We start from the raw sequence: 13,745 nt of genomic DNA on the forward strand, positions 1-13,745 counted from the left end.
GCACCCAAGACCTTTTTGGCACCACTTAAGCCAAATGAACGTAAAATCAAACTGACTGAAAGCTTTCTCAGATCTACTGATTGTAGTCACCAGAGGACTCCTTAATAATGTGTGTAAAGGTTATTTAGGCAGAATCCAGACTGCTAGACCATATGGGACTGACACGTTGAATAATAACAGTGATTTTATGAATACATCCATAGATATGACAGGAACAGGGCACATAAATACATACATCACTTGTTGATAAAACACAGCAAGATATCCAGTCCGGCAGTCAGGATTCAGGTTTTCACCGCAACCATGTCCAGTTATATTTTTTTAAAGTCTGATAATGGAGACTTATATTATCTCTTTTTATTTGCATTATATGAACTAGTTTTTAAGTCATGCATATCAGGGCACAGGGTACATACATAACTACAGCTCTGATTTAATACAGGACAAATGACAGATTTTACTGATCTTGCTGCCAACCTTCACCAGCTAAATACCAATACCCATACCGGGAGTTGAACCCGGGCCACCTGGGTGAAAACCAGGAATCCTAACCGCTAGACCATATGGGACTGAAAACATGATGATAATAGTAATTACATGAATCAATTCATAGTCTGGCTGGAAACAGGCCTTCTCTTGAACATGAAGAAGCTTCTTAAGTAAGTTTTATCTTGAAGCTTTTGAGTGTTCTTTAGGTTTTATCTGCTTTAACTATTACCGGACAGCGGGGCACGGAGCAGAGCAGAGCGGCCGTTAGGGAGGAATCCTCCTCCGTGTCAGCTCCATTTGAACTGGCGGTAAAAAACTTAACGTCAGAACTTTATGACGAATAGATGTTGACAGGTTGATTTCTGTAATAACAACACAACTATAGTCAATAGAAAAGAAAATAATATATTTTATGAAAGCCGTCTTGGTTCATCTTCCACTGTTCCTCCAATCACCACTCTGGTCTGGTTGGAAACTAAAGGATCTAAACTAAAAGGATGTTCCTCTTTAACTAAAGGTCTATCTCTGTAGGGATCCATCCCATAATGTTGTCACACACTTAGAATAATAATCTGAGTCTGTCAGCAGCAACAACACAACCTTTAGTGGAAACTGACTTTACCTTTAAATTAGGAGTTTAAACAGAGACACAACAGGAAGAATAAATCCGTCAAATCAAGTCCCCAATCATCAGCACGTGGCCTTGTTTTATTTCAGGTAGTCAGCATGGAGCTGTTCCACATTCCCAGACATTTAAAACAAGTCAATCATTTATCAGTTAGCTTTTGTTGAAGGAAATAGATTGAATGTGAGGCACATCAGTTACCTGTGACTCATATTTGCACTTGCTGAGCAGACAACCTTTCAACTGTATGTTTTTGGCCTTGCTACAAAAGACATGGAAAGCAGAGCTGTAGAGATTGAGACTTGTTTTGCGTTAATGGCCGATTTGCATACACAAGGTGGATATAGATGATCTTGGGCGTAGGGTTTGGTGATTTTATCACCCCTAAAGTGTCTGCGGGTGCATAGCATTATTAGCACCACACTCAAACAATCTGAGATAACCGGCCTACTTTTTAACTGTTTAAAAAGAACAGATGTCCAGAAACAATTAAGGCCAAATCGAGCAAAATTGGCCGAGTTCTGGATGAGCTGAATGAGTTGTACACTTTGGCAATTCTGAACACTTTCAGACACTGTTGTATCATGTAAGTAACATGCACAAGTCTTTAAAAAGAAATGTGGCTGTTTTTCATGCAGGTTTGCATCATAACAATGCGGGTGCTATCTCTAAATGAACAATGGCCAACCTACATCCATCTTGTTAGCACCCAAATCTCTGAGCTGATCTCCCTGCTTGGATGGCAAGTCATCTGGTGGATTTTTCCCGTCAAGAGGAAGCGGATCAAGAGAGAGAGTTGTTTTATTGTACCCACTAGCAGTAAAGTTTATTTGTCTGTAGCCATAAAATTGCATTAGGTTATCAACGTTTTGAGCAAAGAAAAAAAACACAGCTCAAGTCCCTGGTAAGGCAACAGCTTGACTGTGGGATATGTATGAAGTGCTTGCTATCGTCATCTGTCATGCAGGTTTGCAGGATGTTCACAGTCTGCTAGTGGCCATGATGAGTTGTGACTTTGAGCTTTTTAACCGTTTTCGCCAATTTCGCCAATTTTCAACCAGTTTGTGCAATAACATTTGGTGTTCTCAGGCAATGTGCAAATCGTGGTCTACCCTCCTGCTGTCCAGAAGATCGTGATCATGGCAACAAGCTTAATGGTCTTCATTTACTTGCACTTTAATTTGTAGTTCAGGAGATTTTTTTTTTTCACAGCCACTCCGGTTGGAAGCCTGGGTAGCTCAGTCAGTAGAGCATCAGACTTTTAATCTGAGGGTCCAGGGTTCAAGTCCCTGTTCAGGCGTAGAATTGCACATTCTGCTTGCGGCCATGATGAGTTGTGCACTTTAGCAAGCCTGGACACTTTCAGACATTGTTGTATCATTCAACCCTTGTATTGTCCTTTGTGTCACAGGGACATGTTTGGCTTATGTAACCTTTTGTAATAGCCTGCCGTTCTGCATCGGGGTCCCCAGACACCGCTTTCATTCCATGTCAAAAGCCATTGTGGCCTCATCCTTTGGGTCTCAGAGACCCCCTGTTTTATTTTTCATGCCATTATGTGTACGTCCCACCACTGCCGTGGCGCCCTCATCCCCCGATGTCATCTGTCTTCTACCCTTGATGCCTCAGCCTCGCCATTCGGGTCCCTGGGACCCAGGTGTGTGTGTGTGTGTGTGTGTGTGTGTGTGTGTGTGTGTGTGTGTGTGTGTGTGTTTTTATCCAAAACAGATTCAAGGTTTGTTCGGGGCCTCGTCCACGCGGGCCAAGAGGCTACGGGCAAACACAGTCGGCACAGTAACAGACCCGCGTGCAGTTCCCACAGATGTATCTCTTGCAGCCACCACACATGGTGTGTGATTTGCGGTCCTTTCTCTCTGGACAGAGCTGACACCGCTTCATGCTGACAATTATGAACCATATTTATACACACATATTTAAGCACTTATTCTTTTTCTTTTTTCGTTGATTGTCTTTTTTAATTCAGTTGCTTGTTTTATGTGTTATGTGTTTGACTATGTAAAGTTGTACAGTATGTTCCTATTTATTTCTGTAGCCTCTTGGCCAGGTCATGTTTGTAAATGAGAAGTGGTTCTCAAACAGTTTACCTGGATAAATAAAGGTTAAATAAATAAAATAAAAATTTTGCTTTGCACCCTCGGTGTGTCCGGTTCAGAATCCCCGTGCTCCTCTAGGCCCCTTGTGACTGTGCCACCACCGCCGCTGCTGCTGCCGTCACCCCCACCACCACAGGACCTCCTCGCTGTGACGACGGCTTTGACAAGTGCGGCGGACGCCTCCGTGCGAGGCAGACGCCGCTGTCTCTCGATGAGCGGATTCACAAGCGCCCTTTCCAACTGCTCGAGGAACGCCCTCCTCTTGTTGAGCTTGCCGTGCATCCACTCGGGCCTGAGCTCTCGCCACAGCACAAAGGCGTTGTAGGCGGACACGTCGAGGATGTTGTGGAACACGGTGAGGGGCCAGCGCACTTCCTGCGGCAGCTGTACGTGCCCACGAGCTTGTCCAGGTTGTCCACGCCTCCCTTGGTGTGGTTGTAGTGGAGGATAATGTCGGGTTTGACTTGCCTGCCAGCGCCGACACGCGGATCCCCCGTGTGCAGCGTGCTCAGCAGCACCACGTTCCTGTGCCTCTTGGGCACGTAGGACACCAGAGTGGCGACAGCCGTGAAGGCAAACTTGGACGAGAAGAACGCGGACAACACAAGGGTTAAAGCTGATTCTGGTTTCCAACTTTGGCCCAGGTGTGTCTGTTAAAACACTGACGGAGACAACTTCTCTCTATTGATGCTTTATTACAATCAAGCATCAGTGCAAACACGGGCTATGGCTGTGTGTGTGTGTTTCTGCAAATAAATAACATTGTAAAGGCTACCATACACAATGCATATAGGAATCATATATGCTAGTAAATATTAACAATAAATCCACTATTTCATTATCTTTATGCAGTGTAACTGTTGCATGTAAATAATGCACCTAAAATACAAACATGAGCAAGGGCGTTCAACAATCGCCATTATGAATCAACAGCCAGGTGTAACCTAGGTAACAGGCAGAGGTGGGTAGCAACGAGTTACATTTACTCAGTTACATTTACTTGAGTAAGTTTTTTGAAAAAATATACTTCTAGGAGTAGTTTTAAATCACTATATTTTTACTTGTACTTGAGTAGATCAGTGAAGAAGAAACTGTACTCTTACTCCGCTACATCAGGCTACAATTTCTTTTTACCTCTTTGGTATTCTACGCGTCATTGTTATTACCCCAGAGTACGTCTCATTTTAATGTTTTATTTTGACAGAGAGAGAGAGAGTCTTCCGCTGAAGGCTCTACCACGTGACTGTGTTTCACCAATCATACGTTGATGTGCAGTCACGTGACCATACTCAATCTCAGCGCCGGGACAGGTTAGCTTTACAGTTGTAGCAAATCAAAGTTGTCTGAATCAACCATCGCCAAGGCAACGCAGACCAGGAGGACCTCCCCCTCCCGGCCTCATAGTGAAAGTATGGTTACTGTAGCTGCGAAACAGCTACATTATGCGGCGTCTTCTGTGTCGACTAAAACAAACGGACATGTGAGCGTTCAAAAACTCAACATCTAACTTGAGGAAGCATGAAGCGGTAATTTTAGTTTTTGCTGTGGAGAGGTGGATCTTTGTCTTTCAGATTACATACAGTAGCGTTATGTTTTGAACATTCAGTATCCATCCAAATTTGATGTGACAAGTCTCTCACTTAAGCTATTTTGTAATTAATAAATTAATTTTAATTTATTTTATTGATTGGATGAACTATAATTTGCTTAAATATGATTATTTTGTATTTTTGTCTGTCTAATTGATGCTTGTATTAAGAAATAAATCAGACATTACTCAACAGTTACTCACTACTTGAGTAGTTTTTTCATCAAGTACTTTTTTACTCTTACTCAAGTAATTATTTGGATGACTACTTTTACTTTTACTTGAGTCATATTATTCCGAAGTAACACACACATGATCCAGCCTCCCCATTTCTTGCCATCGCATGCTGCATCGTGGAACTTTCCTGGACTAATATGGTGGTCATGCTTTCTGTGTGTCTTGGACTATGGCGTACACACACAGAATATTATTATGAGAGTAAAGCTTAACATGGAATTCACAGTTTGAACTGACTAACTAAATATCGGCCTATACATTGACAGAGAAAAGGAATGTGCCCTCCATTTCTCATGACTACATAGTCCATTTTTGTATTTGCTTCCACTTGGTTCCATACTTAGAAAAGTACGGCATTTCTTTCCACTGTTTGCAGATGACAGTCAGATTTATGTACCTCTTAAAAAGAAAAACGATAACTCAGTTGGACAATTATTCAATTGTCTTGACGACATAAAAGCCTAGATGGCTCTGAACTTTTTAAGTTTCAATGATAAAAAAAACAGAAGTGTGGTTTTTGGAGGCACCACTGGGACCCGCCTGTAGATTTGGGCTCCTTGGCACCTATATTAAATCTAACATTACAACCTAGGAGTTAAAGTGGACCCTGAGCTTAAATTTGACAATCAAATCAACGCTGTTGTCAAATCAAGCTTCTTTCATTTGAGGCAACTGGCCAAAATAAAGCCAATTTTGTCAAGGCAACATTTTGAAACTGCAATCCATGCCTTTATAACTACACGGCTGGACTACTGTAATTCACTATATGTGGGGGTTAGTGGGTCCTCCATCACCCGTCTCCAGATGATACAAAATGCAGCAGCACGGGCAGACGTAAACATGAGCACATCTCCCCTATTTTAGCTTCACTACACTGGCTCCCTATTCAATTTAGGATCCATTTTAAAATTCTGTTATTTGCTTTTAAATCACTAAATGGTCTTGCCCCGCCATACCTCTCTGAGCTTCTACACCCTTATAAACCCGTCCGCGCTCTCAGGTCAGATGATCAGCTGCTCCTGACTGTGCCTAAAACTAAGCGTAAGCTCAGAGGGGACCGGGCCTTTGCTGTGTCTGCCCCTAAACTATGGAATGATCTGCCTTTGCATGTAAAACAGGCCTCTTCTTTATCTGTTTTTAAATCCCTTCTTAAATCCCATCTTTTCTCTTTGGCTTTTGACACATAGTAAGATGTCGACTTCATTTATTTGTTCTTATTTGCTACTTTGTGTGTTTTTAATTGTATGGTTATTAATTATAAATATGTTTGTTTATTTTCTGTACAGCACTTTGGTCAACTTTGGTTGTTGTAAAGTGCTTAACAAATAAAGTTGGTATGGTATGGTATAGACTTTAATACTAAGATTCACACATCTAGACTTTCTACAGCTTTTACTTTGATACACTAAATACATTTAGATCAAAATACTTGTGTACTTTTAACTCAGTAGACCTTTAACTTGTTCTGTTCTGAAACACAGCTGTTAGGATTAATCACTGTGACAGTTAACCCTAACCAAGCTCAACTCTTCTCCAACAAAACACGTTTTACAGTTTAATGAAGGATCAAAAATCAGCTGAAAAGTGGAACTTACCAGATGTTTAACATGGGGGAAACATCTGTGTCACAACAAGACAAAATAAAAGTAAAAAACTGCTGAATTGCAAAGAGCAGGAAGTTGACCAGTGAGAGAGAGACGGAGTGAGGGGGAGGGAGAGAAGCTGGATTCAGTTTCACAGTCACACAATAATCTCATCAAATATTAAATTACACAGGGAACATTGTACTGTCCCCTGTGTGATTTTAATTTACATTTACCTCTAACCCTAACCCTGTCCAAACTTAACTCTTCAACCCATTTTACAGTTTGATGAAACTAACAGATCAGAAATCAGCTGAAAAGTTTTACTTACCAACAGTTTAACCTGGAGGACACATCTGGGTCACAACACAGGACGGAGGGAAGGACCAGAGAAAGACTTCTACACACCTAAACAGCCCGTATGAGCAGATGCATGTGAATTAATTTAGCCAGTCTCCTACATATGTTGTCCTAGTGAAAGGGGAGGGGGGGGGGGGCAATTCATTATCCCAAGGGGCCACATGAGAAATAGGGGCTGTTATGGAGGAAGTTTCAAGGTAGTAAGTTTTAAAAGCTAAATGTACAATGTATAGGTCAATGTATGTCACACGGAGACCACTTGGAGAGATTCCTGCTGCTGTACAAGTTGCTGATCTTTAGCTCATTAGATGGTCACTTAGCTCCATCTAGTGGACAGATAGTAGAACTCCATCATCTGATGGGGGACTTCTCTCACACTGACTGGCTCTGGGAACAGGTTGGACTGGTTCTGACGTCTCTCTGACTCTGAAGTTATGAAGATGTCACGGCGTCATCGGATCAAATGCACATTGACACCAGAAATTCATACGTTGTAGAATTATTCCATTAATGTTAAGAAGTAACACAGTTGTAGAAGAAAGACATCCCTTTATACGTATATCGGGTGAGGGGAAATTCACATTGTTCACTCAGTTTGGTACATTTAATACACACTTGATAGTGAGGTATTGGCAGAGGTGGAAAATAAAGAAATACATTACTTACGTTACTGTATTCAGCAGTTTTGTTGTGTATTTTATATTTTTCAAGTCATTTTTAAAATATACTTGATTTTAAGGTGAAGGATTGTATTTTGCTACATTACAAATCCTATTGTAATGGTCGCCCATGTCCATCTTATGTGTGGGGAACATGCAGGAGTGTATTGTTGTTTCCCCATATAGATAAAACATGTAAGCTGTGTTATCAGAGGCCTGGATTTGTATCACGGATTGTGTATGGTCTGATTTGTGATGTATTATTTCCTTTGTTTTGAAATTCTTCAGTAATTGATGTGTCTATAAAATGACACTGGGTTATGACGTGATCATCATCAGCTGATGGATCGGACTCTGGAGAAGGATTGAAGGAAGCGGTCGGGTGTAGAGGGCGCTGCGGGGCAGGTTTTCCAGGCGACATCAACCACTGGATACAGTATCTTGTTCGGTGGATTAAAAATTGGGATTTCTCCTCGAGACTACGGGGGTGACCCTGGTGCTGAACGGACCGTGGAGAGGTTGCGTAACTTGCCCGTGTGAACAGTATTAACTGCGGCTTCTCACCACGCTTCCCCGGCCATGTTTTGTTTTGTTTGTTTGCTATTCTGGATCCGGACTATTTAAGTTCACTGAATGACTTTTGTTTTGTTGGGATGTTGGGGTGTTTTGGGGAAAATGTATTTAAATATGCGGGATTCTTTGAGTGCTTTACATGTTTGTATAGAGGGGGTGTGTCCGATGTTTAATTAGTTGTGTCTATAATACACGCAGTTAAAATTACATTCCATGGTCTTGTTTTTATTTTATTAGCATGTTTATTGAGCCGACTTAAAGGCAGTTAGGGTGTTTGTGGGGTTGAGGGTATTCAGGTGTTGTTTAAATAAAGTAGGAAGGACTAGATTATAGCCGATAGATATCAGAGATCTGCCCATTACCTAAATTTATATGACAGATAGTGTTGGGATTTAAAATGTTATATGTGCTTAAACATTGTGTGTGATTTGCATTTATACATTCAAGAGGAAAAAAAAGGACAAAACGTACAAAAAGAGACAAAGAGAGAAGGTGTTGTAAGAATGAGGGAAAGAAGGAAAAAGTGGGTTATATAAAAGTAAGGGCATAGTTACAGAGAGAAGAAAGCAGTAGAGAAGTGTTGACTCATGTAGTAATTAAACTATTGTTGCAATTTAAGTATTTGAGTAAGTGGAAAGAGGTGTTCAAAGGTAGTAGAGGAGATTGTGTCTGAGATCTGGTAGATTGAAGGAAAAGAAATGTGAAATGTATGATTTCACAAGGAAAAAGTAAGAAATAAGAAATAGAAAGTTTAGTGCATTTTATGGAGGGAAAGGGACATAGCTGGTGAGAATTCAACACTAACTATTAATGACTCACTTTTCAGATTGGGTATAGTTAATATATGTTTAAATGTATGTCTGTATGTCTTGTCTTGCTTTATTTGTTGTATGTCTGCAATTAGGAGATGGATCAAAATTATAGTAATATGTTCTGTCAGACCCTAGTCTCCCTAAAGGAGGCTGAGAAAAGTCCATCTAGGGAAAAGAGGGAAATAGTGTAACGTTTTAGGGAAAAGATTTAGATTTAAGACAAAGAGACATTTTAGACAAAGAGACAAAGAGATAAAAGTAGTCAATCCAATGTGGGATCCATCTTATATAACAGAAGTTTTATTGTATGGGACTTAAGGGTTTTGCAGTGTCCATAGCATTAAGGATATTAAAACGACTCTACGATTTTGTTTATTTTATGCAGAAACATGACCTGTAATGTAAACTGAGGCTTAGAAGAGATAAGTTCCAACTCCAGTGTTTCTCTTTAGAATGTTTGTAAGGATTATATAAAGTCAAACCAGCAAGAGGGAAAGAAATGTTATTTTATAATAATGAGTGACATGCACTAAATGAGTATTGATAAAAGAAAAGGTAATGCTTTTTGGAGTTGTGTTTTTTTGCCACACAGTGCCTCGTTGTGTCAGAACCAGGTCCATCTCGCTCCTCCAGTCGCGGGATCAGTGACAAACTGGACCAGAAGACTGACAACAACCATCACAGCACCTCAGACCACAGCACAGCTGAAGACCATAAAGGTTCATGGTCTGGCTGCGATACTTGGCCCAAAGTGACTTGAAAGTGGACCAGGGCTAAACGTTTGATAATGATTGCAACATCTGTTGATGTGCTGTGCTGGACCGCAGAGCAAGGAGTGGGGTCCACATGCTCTGAACGGGGCCTTGCTGAAGCTGAGGTGCTCTGCAGGTGTCAACCATGTGACCCTGAGATCTGCTACATCATAAAACAAAGATTCTTGATCTTATCTGGAGATACAGACCAACGATCAGCAGATGGATTGAGAAGGAGAAGGGGGGAGCGAGAGACCATCCTGGTTCTGGTACTTCAGATGCATACTTCACATCCCCACCACTGCCATTTGCCAACTTTACATAGCTGGAATGCAACTGATGTGGTACCAATTGTTTAACTTTAACTAAAATCATAATAGGCAACTTGGTAGAGGCTTTCCACCACCTTGGAGTAGACTTTACCAGGAAGACTGATCAATGTGATACCCCTGTAATGGGTACACATTAGGGTGGGCAACACCCAGAGCTTTCACCATTTCTTGACGGATTTCATCAATATCTGGGGCTTTGCCACGGTGGAGTTCTTAAACCCGATTTGAGTAAAAATTAGATCTTTTTGATCGTTTCAAATGAGGGAGCATATCAATCAATCAAGCTGCCTCCACAAGGAACCACAGACACAGGCAGTGAACTACGGGTTTGCACTTTGCCCGTGTCTGGTATTACTAATCCAATTGAATAGGTTATAAACACTGCAAACAGGTATAGCACCACTTTTTGAAGCCATATACAACATTAACATGACATATTTCACACAGGTCTCTTCTCTTATTCATTGATCTCACAAAACAGTCAAAACAATCGGAAAAGTTCAGATTATGAAGCTCATTGGTAGGTCGCATGCTTTGCATGTACAAGAACACAGGTTCAATCCCTGGCATCTCCATCAGGTATTATGGTCCAGTCTGTAAAACAACAGACTGGACCAGTCTATTGCAAAAGATCTTACTCTGACAGATGAAATGTAATGCTGCAACAAGTGTGACAAAAGCAACAAAGTGGAAGATTAACTTACTTCAGTTCTGTGTAAATACAGTCGGTAATACACTTCTTTATATCCAGAAAAACAACCCTTGTTTGGAAAACATAACAATCAGTGGACCTCAGGCAGACGCTTGGAGCTCTTACGTATTTCTGAATCCGCCCTCCTTGTGTCAAGTTTCTTGACCGGTCATTCTATCTTAGCTGAAAAAGGACATCTCGTCTCTTGGATAGGCTAGGGTCCTGACCTGGGACCTGCTATGATAAACACAGCTTTAGACAACTGTTTCTGTCAGACTTACTACTATTAGGAATTAGCCCTTGCACAAAAGGGGCATGTTTGTGTGAAAGCAAACAACTCATTTACGACATGTTAACCTCTAGATTTCAATCATGCATGTTAGCTCTATTTTGGTTGTTGGTGCACTAGGCAGCCCAAGAGACTGTGATCCGTGATTGATGGAAGAAGGATAAATTACATTTTTGCTAACACTTGTGAAAACATAATGTGGCCATTAGGGGTGATCCGAGTATCCGGCTGAAACGAGTATCCGGTACGGATAAAGCACTTTTGCCGAGTACAAGTATTATCCGAGTAATATGAGTCAATATCCGTGCTCGGATTGATTAAAACTCCTCAACTGGCCGCGCAGTGTTCTGTGATAATCACAGCCCCCCCCCGCCTACAAACCCACTCGGATCAATCACACACACCCGCCCCCTCTCTCTCTGTGTCGCTCTCTTACTCACACACACACACACACAAACACACACACACACACACACACACACACACACACACACACACACACAGACATATACCTGGGGCCTGTTGCACGAAACTAGGATAAGGGATTAAGCCGGGATATTCAAGTTATCCTGGATGAATTTAGCTTGGACTCGGTTGCACGAAACCAGATTGAATTAAGCCCAGCCAAGTAACCATGGAGATTTATTCTTTGCGGCTAGCCTGGTCCAGAGCAGGCTAACAGCCAGGCTAAGATTAATCCTGGAGTCTCATGTGTCAAATCAGCTGCTGCTCTGATCCGAAATAAACGTGTTTAACAGTTATTGCGTTGTCTTCTGCATGTGTTCTGCTTTATTTTTATTAACATGCATTAGCTACTTGTCTCTATTGTTGTCGCAAGTCGCAAGAGCCGTATTTCCCTTTTTCCATATTCTTCCCCTCCTCGTTACTTTCCATTAGAAGATGCTGCTCATTGGGTGAAACATTTGGCGCATGCGTCTTCTCATCTCTGCATCAGTAAATCTGTGATCGATAACGTGGTCTATTTGAGAAAGCCGTGAACGTGCACTTATCCCAGCTATCTACACCTGGCTAGACATAGCTCCACCTGTTCATCCTGGCTCGGCAAACGTGCAACCGATTAAGCCGCGATGAGCAGGTCACACTAAGTCAAGCTGCGCTTTTTCACTTATCCTGGATATCTTTATTCTACTTTCGTGCAACAGGCCCCGGGTGTGGAAATAAAAAAAATAAAACAGAACAAAAAAATAAATAAATCACACTGATCATAAAAAAATAAAAAGTTAAAAAAATAAAGTTAAATTGAGTATGAAAACTCTTGTTCATTACATTTTACTTCATAATTGCAACTGCATGTGTTGTATTCATTGTTGCAAAACGTTCTGTATATAGTTTGTTTATTACCATGACAACACCATTGATCTGAAGCTTGATGCTGTCATGTAAATAGTTTTCAAATCATATAACAATTTTTGATCAACTCATATCAATTGCATGCTTAAATAACATACTGGTTAAAGCCCCGCACATTTCAAGAGAACCCAACCCACTTCCGGGTTAAATCTGACCACTTCCGGTTTAGGCCCCGCCCATTTCAAGTACGGATCCGAATACAGATAATTCATGTGGTAAACAGATACAGATACAGATAATGCTGTACTCGCTCATCCCTAATATTTATCGTATTATACTCCAGTTTTATGGGTGTTATGGTGGGTATGAGCACTGTAGTTTCCATTTTTATGGATGAAATAAACTTGACATGCCATTAAGTTAACTCTTCAGCAGGTGGAGACATTTCACTTCAGACACAGATACTTTGTTAAACATCAACAGACTCAAAATATTCTTACTGCTGATACAATGCATAGCAATTAGCAAAGGATGGTTTCGATGGTTCCAGCAGCTTACGGGTTGTAAAGTTAAACATTTGGTAGACCTTGCCACTATCTTTTAATGTGAGCTTCCTGATTACTCACACATTCATTATTCACATGTAACACTTGTGATTGGCTGGTGTTTTTAAAAAGGGCATTGTGAGTACAGATATAAACATCAGTAAGGAGTCTACCAAGTTGCCTCTTATCATTTTAGTTTGGACACCCAGTGAGGCTTACCACGATGGTTTGGACTGGGTCGACTAGGATTTTTGACGATTGGTGAAACCTTCCTTTCCAGCACTTTGGAGTAGAAAATCAGCCAAAAATTGATCAAAGTAATTGTCGTTATCATTTTGGCCATAATCATGCAACTCAAAGAGATTTTATCAAACCAGGTTGGGCAAGTAACCTTTCTGCTGACTTCTTGTAAAAAAAAAAAAAAAAGCAAGTAAGGTCACACAAAGAAAACTACTGCTATGGCTGAGAATCAAACCCAGGTCAACTGCTTGGAAGGCAGCTACGCTCACCACTATACCACCATCACTGGGCAATACAATGTTCACTTCAAATCTTGTAATACATCTGGGCATTGAGACTGAAAGTGCACGCAATCACAGAGACTTTGACAAATCTAAAACCTTACACTTTCAAATGTTACAGCTGTATCTATCAAGTCCTGACCTTTCCCTGACTAGGAATTGAACCCCGGCCGCGGCGGTGAGAGCACCAAATCCTAGCCACTAGACCATCAGGGACTTACATCCTTTTCACTTACTGGAATGACTCATATTGTTTTAGGCGAG

The 13,745-nt window shown here is 41.1% G+C and overlaps 1 non-coding gene across 1 annotated transcript; it reads right to left on the bottom strand.

The window, feature by feature from the left end:
• Positions 1–497: 497 nt before the first annotated feature.
• Positions 498–569, bottom strand: trnae-uuc (transfer RNA glutamic acid (anticodon UUC)). Its single transcript has one exon. It is a non-coding gene; the product is annotated as a tRNA-Glu (tRNA).
• Between the last annotated feature and the right edge of the window lie 13,176 nt (positions 570–13,745).

This window comes from Etheostoma spectabile, unplaced genomic scaffold (genome assembly GCF_008692095.1).
Source record: "Etheostoma spectabile isolate EspeVRDwgs_2016 unplaced genomic scaffold, UIUC_Espe_1.0 scaffold00006949, whole genome shotgun sequence".
Taxonomy (NCBI): Eukaryota; Metazoa; Chordata; class Actinopteri; order Perciformes; family Percidae; genus Etheostoma; species Etheostoma spectabile.